Source organism: Paramacrobiotus metropolitanus, unplaced genomic scaffold (genome assembly GCF_019649055.1).
Source record: "Paramacrobiotus metropolitanus isolate TYO unplaced genomic scaffold, Prichtersi_v1.0 Parri_scaffold0000022, whole genome shotgun sequence".
Lineage (NCBI taxonomy): Eukaryota > Metazoa > Tardigrada > Eutardigrada > Parachela > Macrobiotidae > Paramacrobiotus > Paramacrobiotus metropolitanus.
Genome location: NW_026570242.1, coordinates 1,228,982 through 1,238,555, shown reverse-complemented (window position 1 = coordinate 1,238,555; position 9,574 = coordinate 1,228,982). Strand labels below are relative to the sequence as shown.

The 9,574-nt window shown below is 43.3% G+C and overlaps 1 long non-coding RNA gene across 1 annotated transcript; it reads left to right on the top strand.

Moving 5' to 3' along the window:
* The first annotated feature begins 905 nt into the window (after window positions 1-905).
* LOC129586778 (uncharacterized) lies at window positions 906-2,214 on the top strand. The gene is made up of 5 exons (XR_008690204.1): window positions 906-975; window positions 1,076-1,121; window positions 1,238-1,307; window positions 1,379-1,485; window positions 2,075-2,214. It is a non-coding gene; the product is annotated as an uncharacterized LOC129586778 (long non-coding RNA).
* The last annotated feature ends 7,360 nt before the right edge of the window (window positions 2,215-9,574 follow it).

Genomic DNA, 9,574 nt, shown 5'->3' with positions numbered 1-9,574 from the left:
GAAAAATTTACGGCGGACGTTTCGTTGGCCCCCGGACGGTTTGGTCGGTTTAACGACCGAAACGTCCACCGGACGTCTTGGTCGTCCGGACGTTTTGGTCGGTTACAGACATGAAATCGTAGAAATAGTCTGAGAATCGATTACCGTAACTCCAGCCAGGTTTAAAATCTCATGATAGATGTCATCCTAGCCGGATATGGGCTACCTGCACTGACTTAAATTAAGTTTAAAAAGGAAAACCTGACAGCTAACGTTTCTGACCATAGGTCCGGACAAACACCCACGACCACGACTGCCGATATTACCGTTTAAATAATCACACACATGGTTTCCTGCGTGCCGGCGCAGAATGCGTTCTAGTAGATTCAGCAAGCAGTTTGGACCCGTTCTATTGTTCTCTACAACAATGTACCCTATAATTAAGTAATTATCTATTGTTCGCGTGCGTTCGAGCGTAACGTGCGTGCGTAAAGTAATTATCTAGTGTAGTGGCGCGTAACCGTACACTAATTACAGGTGTACACTAATTAGGGCTAATTATACCTTACGTAATACTGTACACTAATTACAGGTATACTCGAAAAACAATTACAAATTTAATTTTGTTTTTTAATTAGTTTTTTGTGTTTTTTATACGTTTTTTGTATGTGTAAAGTTGTTTTGTATGTATAAATAAAAAATTAATATATGTGCGCGTAAATGCGCGTATGTGCGAGTATGCACTATGCGCTGTGCATATGCGTGCGTACCGCAGCGCCACCACACTGAGCGTTGCGAAGAACGCTGGTAGCCATCTTGTGCGCATTCCGATACATCGTGTTGGAATTTTGAATATTTTATAAAATTTGATGAACGTCTGTCTCTCGGTTTTTTGCGGCGAAATCCCTGTCTTCTCGTTGTTTTATAAATTTTCCAGCTGAAAAGTGTCGTCGGTGTCTGATTCCGTGGAAAACTGTCTGCACTTCGTGGAATAAGGTAAGAAAAACCTGTTGCTTGCTGATATCGTAAGATTAGCATGGAGTGCCTGTTTGTTGTGTTTTTGCTGACAAAATTCAGCAGACCTGTTTTTTTTCAGGTTTCTGGCGTCGATAGCCTTCATCACTTGGCCTACCTAGAGCCCAGTAAGTTTTTTTACTGATTATTTCAGTAAATTTCTGCTGAAAAGTGCACTTTGGTACCGCGGTGTTGGTTTTTTGTTGAGCACCTGTTGCTGTACTGTGCACTGTGCTGATTGCAGGTATCTGGCCGTCGATCTTCGATTTGTGCCTGTACCACAACGAAACACTCTTCCTCTACCTCCAAAAAAGGTAGAGAAACTTATAAAATATTTTTTATTTTATAAAAACACGGGTCTGACATTGGGTTTTGCGATGCACAGGATCCGTCAACGGAGACCCTGTTACATTTCTCCCGCAAGCTCTGCAACTGATCCTTCGTGGTCCCCTGTTCTCTATCGCCTGCCAAGCTTTCTCCATCAGCAGAAACGTAAGTCTGCACTGTAAACTTAAATAAATATTAAAAAACTACGGGATTTCTTTGAATTTTTACGTATTTTCATTATTTTAAAATGCAAATACAAATAAATGCGTTCGAGTAGTATGCATGCTCTGTTAGCGCCAATACGCAACCTGCGCAATCAGTACAGTACTTTCACGTCATGCGCTCCAATTAAATTTTAAAAATGTCTTAAACTGTGCGCAAGTCGTTACTTCCCTGTAGACTTTACGTAATTTACTACAATGTACAGAAATTTTTTTAAAGTGTCAAATTTTTAAAATTTTTTCGAAATTACCGAGTAACGTAATGTTATGTAACACAAATGTACGGTAGTTTACCAAGCTTTTTCGAAATTTTCTGCTTGTGTATGGCTGTATGTGGTATTGTGGCTATATGATTTTTCCTTAATATTGATTATGTTTTTTTCTAATAATAAACTAGAGTATCGGTAGTCTAGCCCAGCTGCTACTTTGCTTCGCTTGTGTGAATGGGCCGTAATTGTATGTGCTTCGCTGCATCGCTTCGCTTCGCTTAGACAGAATTGAATAAAATTTCTGAAAAATCTAAATATCTTTAGATGTCTGGTCGAAAATCATATAAAGAATATATGAAGATGCGTATGCGGGAAAGTGATGAAGAGAAAATCAACCGGTTAAATGCGGAAGCAGCACTTTACGATCGCCATTACTTGTGCTCTTCCAAACCAAAGAAGATCGATCTGGAAACCGCTGAGGGGTTGAAGAAGCGATGCAGCGTGAGCTCGACGAGCAATTTGTAGAGCAGGGATACAGTGTTCCCAGCAATCGGGCTTTTCGTGCCAGTGGGAAGGCTGTCATGCCAGACCTGAGCGTTCCCAAGGATTACACTCAGGATATCGAGGCGGAGGTGAAAGACGCTGTCGGCAACGATGCCGACGTGCTGGCTACTTTTGCTGAGCTGGTACAGAAATCCTTGGCGCACGCGAGTGTGCGCTCCAAAGAATTTCATCAAATCCCCGAAATCGAGTCACTGATTGTGGCTGTGTATCAAGCGGGTTATGAGTTTATAGCTGCAAACGGCACTAAGAAAAACACAGACTTGTTGTTATCACTAATTTCATAGCAGACAACTGCTTCACTAAACGGGAGACTATTCAAAAGGTGTTGAAAAGAACAACTGTAAAATCTCCTTTAATTATACGCGAATGTTTGTTTTTTGTCGCGCACATGTTGTTTTTTCTTTCGCTAAGTGATCCGTTGTAGATACTGTACGAATGAATGAATCCAACGCGCGTGGCTTGGATATTATAACAACAGTATGAATAGCGTTTCAACACGCTTGGCTGCTTTGCGTCTATTTGACAGCAGTCAATGTAATTGCACTCAATTAAACTGACAGATGTATGGCATTTTATTTGTTGCGCTTCAGTTTCACCTGCATTATGCAAACATTATACAAAGGTGGGCGGCGTGTACAGCTAGCGCTGTACGAAGCGTGATACGATTATACATCGTATCTAGCCATTTGATTGGACGAATCTATTACAAACTAGGTCAGTGATGCTTTTCGTTGTCGCGAAGTCAGATATGCGGCTCATTTGATATTTGATCTCATCAGTTGACATTTTGAACTTGTGTGTCTCTCGTTCGCGTAAAATCCCGTTTCTGAAGTTCATCGCTTGTGTAGGGAATCGCCTATTGTTTTTCACAAATGTCGTCGTTTCGAAAATGTCTCGAAAGGTTAAATCCAGAGTTAAGTCTTGCAAAGAATCTCTTATCTTCCGGGCGTTGGTCAACGCTTTTGTTGCCAAAATACCTGGTACCAACGTGCGTGGACATGAGCTGCGAGATCACATGCAAGTCGTACTGGCCGCAGGAGGTGTTGCAGCCCAGCGAGTTTTGAACGAGCGCTCGCTCGTGTATCTGTTCGGCGACGCTGATCGTCCGTTGTGTTTCTCGGTCAACTTTTACACTGAATTGGGCGAGACAGTTTATCAGCTTAACTACGATCGTGTTGAGCGAGTGGCAGCGGGCGAGTTTATTGACACGGTGCCTATTCGTCCAACCAATGTTGAGTCAGTGGTGTACGCGCATTCGCTTGGTGCTGAGGAGCTTGGGTTTCTTCTCAACCATTACACTATGTTCATGGCCATTGTCTTGGCACCCGAGAACTACGACCGTCTGACGAACTGTACGTATCCTGTGCCGAAAATGCAGAAGTATCCGCCGTACGCACTTTTTTGGCAACGACGCACCAACGCTTGACGGAAAGAGCCGATTCTCAACACGAGCGCCAACATTTACGATCCGCGCCATCCTTCTATGCCGGCAATCATGCCCAACGATGACGAAATGAAGTTTTGGAAAGCCTGGGAATTGTGGATACATCGGGAACTGATAAAGAGAACGTCTACTTGCAGACCGGAAGTGCGGATGTTCCAGAAATCGAAATCATTTCCCCGCCACCATCTCCTGCGTCATCCACAAAGCGCCGTCCTATCCCGGATGCTCCAATGAAAGTTGCAAAGCGAAAACGGTTTTCTCAACCAAACCTGCACGAAGTTGTGGCCAGCTCGACTGGAAGTAAGTTATTTTTTATGATAAGAATTCTAAAAAAAACATTTTAGAAGTTAAATATCAGCAAGATAACAGATTTTCGAAATTGTTTTGTAAATCGTCTAAAGGCTTATAACCTTCTATCCCGTACCATGCTTTTTCGATAAATTTTCGTTCTTATAGTGTACCATTGTCTGCATCAGAGTTTTGCTGGTAAAGGCAAAACTATAGCAGCCGTCCCAAGTTTTCCTCCCATGGGTCAAGTTTCACCGACCTACGCTGTCCAGAACGGAACTGGGATGCTAACTCGCAACGATTTTTCTGCACCGTCAACGTCTGGGTACACGAAGCAGAACGGTTCGTACGTTCCGGGTCCGGCAATTTTCAACGCATCCAACACCAACTACATCTCAAGTGAGGAGAGCAGTTTTTTTTTTTTTTTTTTTAGTTTTAGTATATTTGTTCTATCGTAAGACCTTTCATCGTAGACTATCATCCGTCTCAACAGCAATACCAAAGTCCGAAGACGCAGCTGTTTGCGGAAGGTGGTCACGGAGCTCAAGGATACGACGTCTACATACGTGAACTGAGAGAGATGGAGGAGCGGCAGCGTCGTGAACGCTTGGATCAGGAAGAACGATTGCGAAGCGAAATGAACCGTCGGTTCTACGAAGAATTTGTATTACGACGGCAGCCAGATGTTATGACAGGAGCTGGGAAGTCGACTGCGCCATCACGAGGGATGCTCCGGCTCCGATTGCTCGTCAGAATGCCTATGGTCATCTTCTGTAAGTCGCATCTCCTTAAAGACCGGGAATTTTCTCACTACGTTTACTCTCAAGGCATTAGAATATTCTCCGCATGGCGTTCTTTTAACTTATAATGTCAATATTGATGTCAAAATATTAGTGGCTGTTTCTATCTGTTACATTTACTTTCGTTTATTAATCGATTGTAATTTTCGATTTTGCATGGTAACTGCTGTACGGAATTGTTGTGTTGTTTAGTTTACTGAATGTTTTCGAAAAATTGAGAAACGTGTGCACTTGTAGCCCGGCATACTCAATAAAGCCAGAGACTCGCCAGATAACCCCATCTGCAAGGTTTCACACGGTTGAGGACAGCTTTACCATATTTCGCCACGACCATATAGACCCGACCGACGCTGAAGGTTCGATGTATCGTCTGTACTACATGTTTGAGCACCTTTTGAACTACCTTTACAATCAACACTCCGTCGAGCCTCACGACGCCGTTCGTATAATTCTGCAACACGACTCGCTAACAAGAGGGGCTATTTCAACGGGAACCAAGACGGCCGTCGAACTCACAGCAAAGACTGTTCTTGATCTGATCGAACGTGCAAATCGAAGTGGAAATACTGAGTTCACATTTTCGGAGTCATTTCGCTGTACGTTCTTGGTCGTTCACAACCTTATTGGAGCAGGTAACCGTTCTATCAGAAAGAATCGTCTGGCTTTTAAACTCTCGGAATACCTCGAACAGCGTAAAAGTGTTGTCGTAATTCGGCCGAATAACAAATACGATCCGAATAATACGCTGTGCTGCTCTAGAGTGATTGCCGTAGTGCTTGCAAAGGTCTTGGAACTTCCTAATTACAATAAGATCCGAGATTCCAGCAAGAAATTCCAGCACGATCTTGCCCAAAGGTTACGATGGGAAGCCAAAGTTTTTCCGGAACCATGCGGGTTAATAGAACTGGATAAATTTTCTCAAGTTTTACGTGAGCGGTATGACTGCCAGTTGCGTGTGATTGACGCAGAATGCCAGTTTGCTGAAACGTACGATTCCCCGGAGTGTAAACACCTAGTGACACTAATCTACCACAACAAGCACTTTGATGCTGTGGTAAAGCCTCACGCTTTAATGGGATTCGATGGCCGTTGCGAGACATGCGGTGTGTTCTACAGGAATAAACGCCAACATAAGTGTTTTGGTTTCTGCAATCTATGCGGAGGCGTAAAATGTTACGGACGTGGTCGATACGATTGGCCTCGCGAAGACTTTCTGTGCGGAGACTGCAATCGCACGTTTTATTCAAAGAAATGTTTCGACAACCATAAGGTGAACAAAGGATACTACACAAAAGAAAAAACCATATGCGAAGTTTGGAAAAGATGTTCTGAGTGTGGTGTGTTTGTAAATCCACCTAACCGTGTCCATACCGGTCCGCATCAGTGCTACACAACTCAATGCAGAAATTGTAAAGAAATGGTGGAGCGCAGTCATTTATGCTTTATTCTATGCGGAGAAAAAGCAAAAAAGGCGGTGAAGAAAAAATCTCTTAGTTCAAAGAGCATTGGAGTTGATGATAACGTTTCCGACGATGATTGTAATGATGACGATGATGACAGCGACGGATGTATTTCAGTGATCGAGAGTACTATAGCAGAGTCAGCAAGTGAGTTTGACGAGACTGATGCACAGTCGGACTTTAATGACTCTTTTCGCAAGGAAGTCTCCAACCTGGAAAATGGACCAGCGAACAGAGTTACATCAGATGTACGGATTACGAAGTTTGTGAGCAAGAAATTTGTTTTCGATTTTGAAGCTGGTTTGGATAATTCACGCTACCATTATCCAAACATGGCGGCGCTTATGTGTTTGGACGACGATAACTTTAGCCTGACATTTCGTGGCAATTCGTGCGCTGATGATTTACTTGAATGGATCTTCAAACATACAAAGCACTGCACTTTCCTGTCACACAACGGACGACGATATGATAACTATTTTATCCTTCGAGCACTTGAAGGCCAAGGACATTATGCTCGTAAAATTCAAGATGGTGCCAGTCTTACTCTGATCACAGTACCAGGAGTGAACGCTAGATTCGTGGATACGCTTTCGTTTATGCCGAGAAGTCTGGCGGAGCTTCAAAGGATCTCGGAATAAGCCACCTGGTCCTCAAAGGATTTTCCCGTATTTATTTAATACTCCTGAAAACGAAAACTACATTGGCCCGGTGCCAGGTGAGATAAATTTTCGAAATTGCTTAGTAAACTTGCATAGGTATTTATTTCCTGTTGGACGTACCAAGACTTTTCGAAATTTCAGCTAAGGAGTTCTTCAATACTGAACGGATGTCTGCATCGAAGATAAGCGAGTTTGAGCAATGGTACACCAATGCCGTACACATCTTCGGAAATAACTACAATCTTATGGATGAGTGCGAAAAATACTGTGTCAACGACGTTCTGGTCCTACGCGAGTGTGCCAAGATTACGCGTTCATCCTTTACTAATCTCTTTCCCGGGTTGGATCCTTTCGACGAACCCACGAATCCTTCGGCCGTTATGAAAGCCTTTCAAGTGCACTACCTGCAACCTGAAACGATTGGAATACTTCCAGCGAACGGCTACGGCAGGGCGCATAATCAAAGCGATAAGGCTATTCAGTGGATGACGTGGTTCGAGAATAGAACGGGAACGGAAGTACGCCATGCGCGTAAGCTAGAGGGAATTGTATATTGGTCCATACCCGTGGACGGATTTGACGAGTTTGGCGATGTGTGGCAGTTTTATGGGTGCTTTTGGCATGGCTGTCGGAAGTGCTTCCCAATCCTCCCGTATGAACACAGTACGAATGAAGACTTTTGGCGAACTGCGGGAGGGAGACAGAAGAGTCGAGCACTACATTAGAAACGTTTATCCTAACCAAGAAAACCCTGAAGTGCGTGTGCGAGGGTTCAGAAGCATTTGGGAATGCGATTTCGACGAAAAGTTAAAAGTGGAGAGATTACAGTTGGAAATGACTTCCGGAAGCGCATGAATGTCCGTGATCATTTATTCGGGGTCGAACAGAAGTCTTTTCGATCTACAAAGACATTCCGGATGGTTGTAAAGGAAAAGCTTTGGATTTTATTTCTTTGTATCCATCGGTTATGATTTTTGGGAATATCCTGTCGGACATCCAAAAATTATTTTTCCGGATTTTCCAGCCTCCAAAAGCCGTTCAGGTTGAATGAATACTTTGGCGTCGTGTACTGTTTTGTCTGGCCGCCGTACGACTTGAAAGTCCCCACCCTTCCATGCCGATTGGTTGACGGTCGTACAGTGTATACTCTGTGCAGGACGTGTCCTCACAAGCTGTCAAAGAATGGATATGTAAGTGTCAAGTGTCGATATTTGATTCGTAAAGTGTATGAGTGCACCAATTTCCGAACCGCAGTAAATTTAACAAAGATACACGAACAGGAGGAATTTTTGCCAAGTTTTTGCTCGATCTCATTCACGCTAAAATCATCAGCAGTGGTTTTCCTTCACACATTACAACGACTAAGAGAAGATTCGCTACTGTCAGCAGTATGAGGATGAGCTTGGAATTATTTTACGCCCGAAGAAGTCAGCTACAACCCTGGCTTACGGCACTCCAGCAAGATCAGTGCCAACTGCGTTTGGGGACGGTAAGAATGTGATTCAAGAGTGTTTAATCATTTCTTGAATCATTTTCCTTAATAGGTATGTCATGAAGGAAATTTATCGGCAGAATAAATACTGCCACACATACAAAGATATGAAGGACATTGTCTTCAACAACCAGTACATAACGAACGATGTTCGCATGGTTAACGAAGGAAATTCGATTGACGTTACGTTTCAAGAAAAGCTGGATGGGTATGGAAATTTCGTTTTTGTCTTGTAGAGTGATGTTTCAGTCCTGCGGTAACTAATCTCGGCACGTTTTCGAAAATGTTTTAGGTAGCTCCAAACAAACGCACTAACCCATACATCGGTAAATTCACGACTGAGCTTGCTCAACTCGAGTTACTTAAAGCGCTCAGAGCTGTGGAAGATCGTCTGCTCTATTGCGATACTGACTCCGTTATGTTTGTGAGTGTTCCGGGAACGGATGATCCCCTGTCGGTGAGATCATTGGACAGTTATCCGACGACCTCGGCGGAAAGCATTTCGTCGAATGGGCTGCACTCGCAAAGAAAACGTATTGCCAGGTTATGAGCAATGGTGAACAGCGCATTAAGTGCAAAGGAATCCCAAAGAGTGATGGGCTTAAAGATCGCGTCAATATCAAAACATTGAAGTCGATGTTGTTCGGTGATGGTCCCACACAGATAACGGCTTGTCACGATATTACATTTAAAAAGGATACCGATAAGCTAAGCATTCAGACAGTGCCGTTGATTCGCCGCATTGGTTGTACTGTGACCAGTCGTGTTATTGGGCGTGACTTCGAAACTTTTCCACTTGGCTATCACGGTATACATTTTCCTGCAGTTGATTCTCTAGAGTTCAAAATTGTAAATCAGTTGATGGAACGCTTTAATCCTGATATGTTAACCGAGGATCTCGATAACGACGATCCAGGATATTTTATTGATTAATACTTGGTTGTTGATGTCTCTGAATCGCAATGTCTACTTTAAAGTCTGATAACGATGGTACATTAAAGCTCGAACTGATTTCTGGTCTATGCACAGACTGCGATCATCGTCTTGATTTTCATTGTTCTAAACGAACCGCTTATAAGCGATGTACAGCGGCGTTCAAGTACATTCTGGGTTG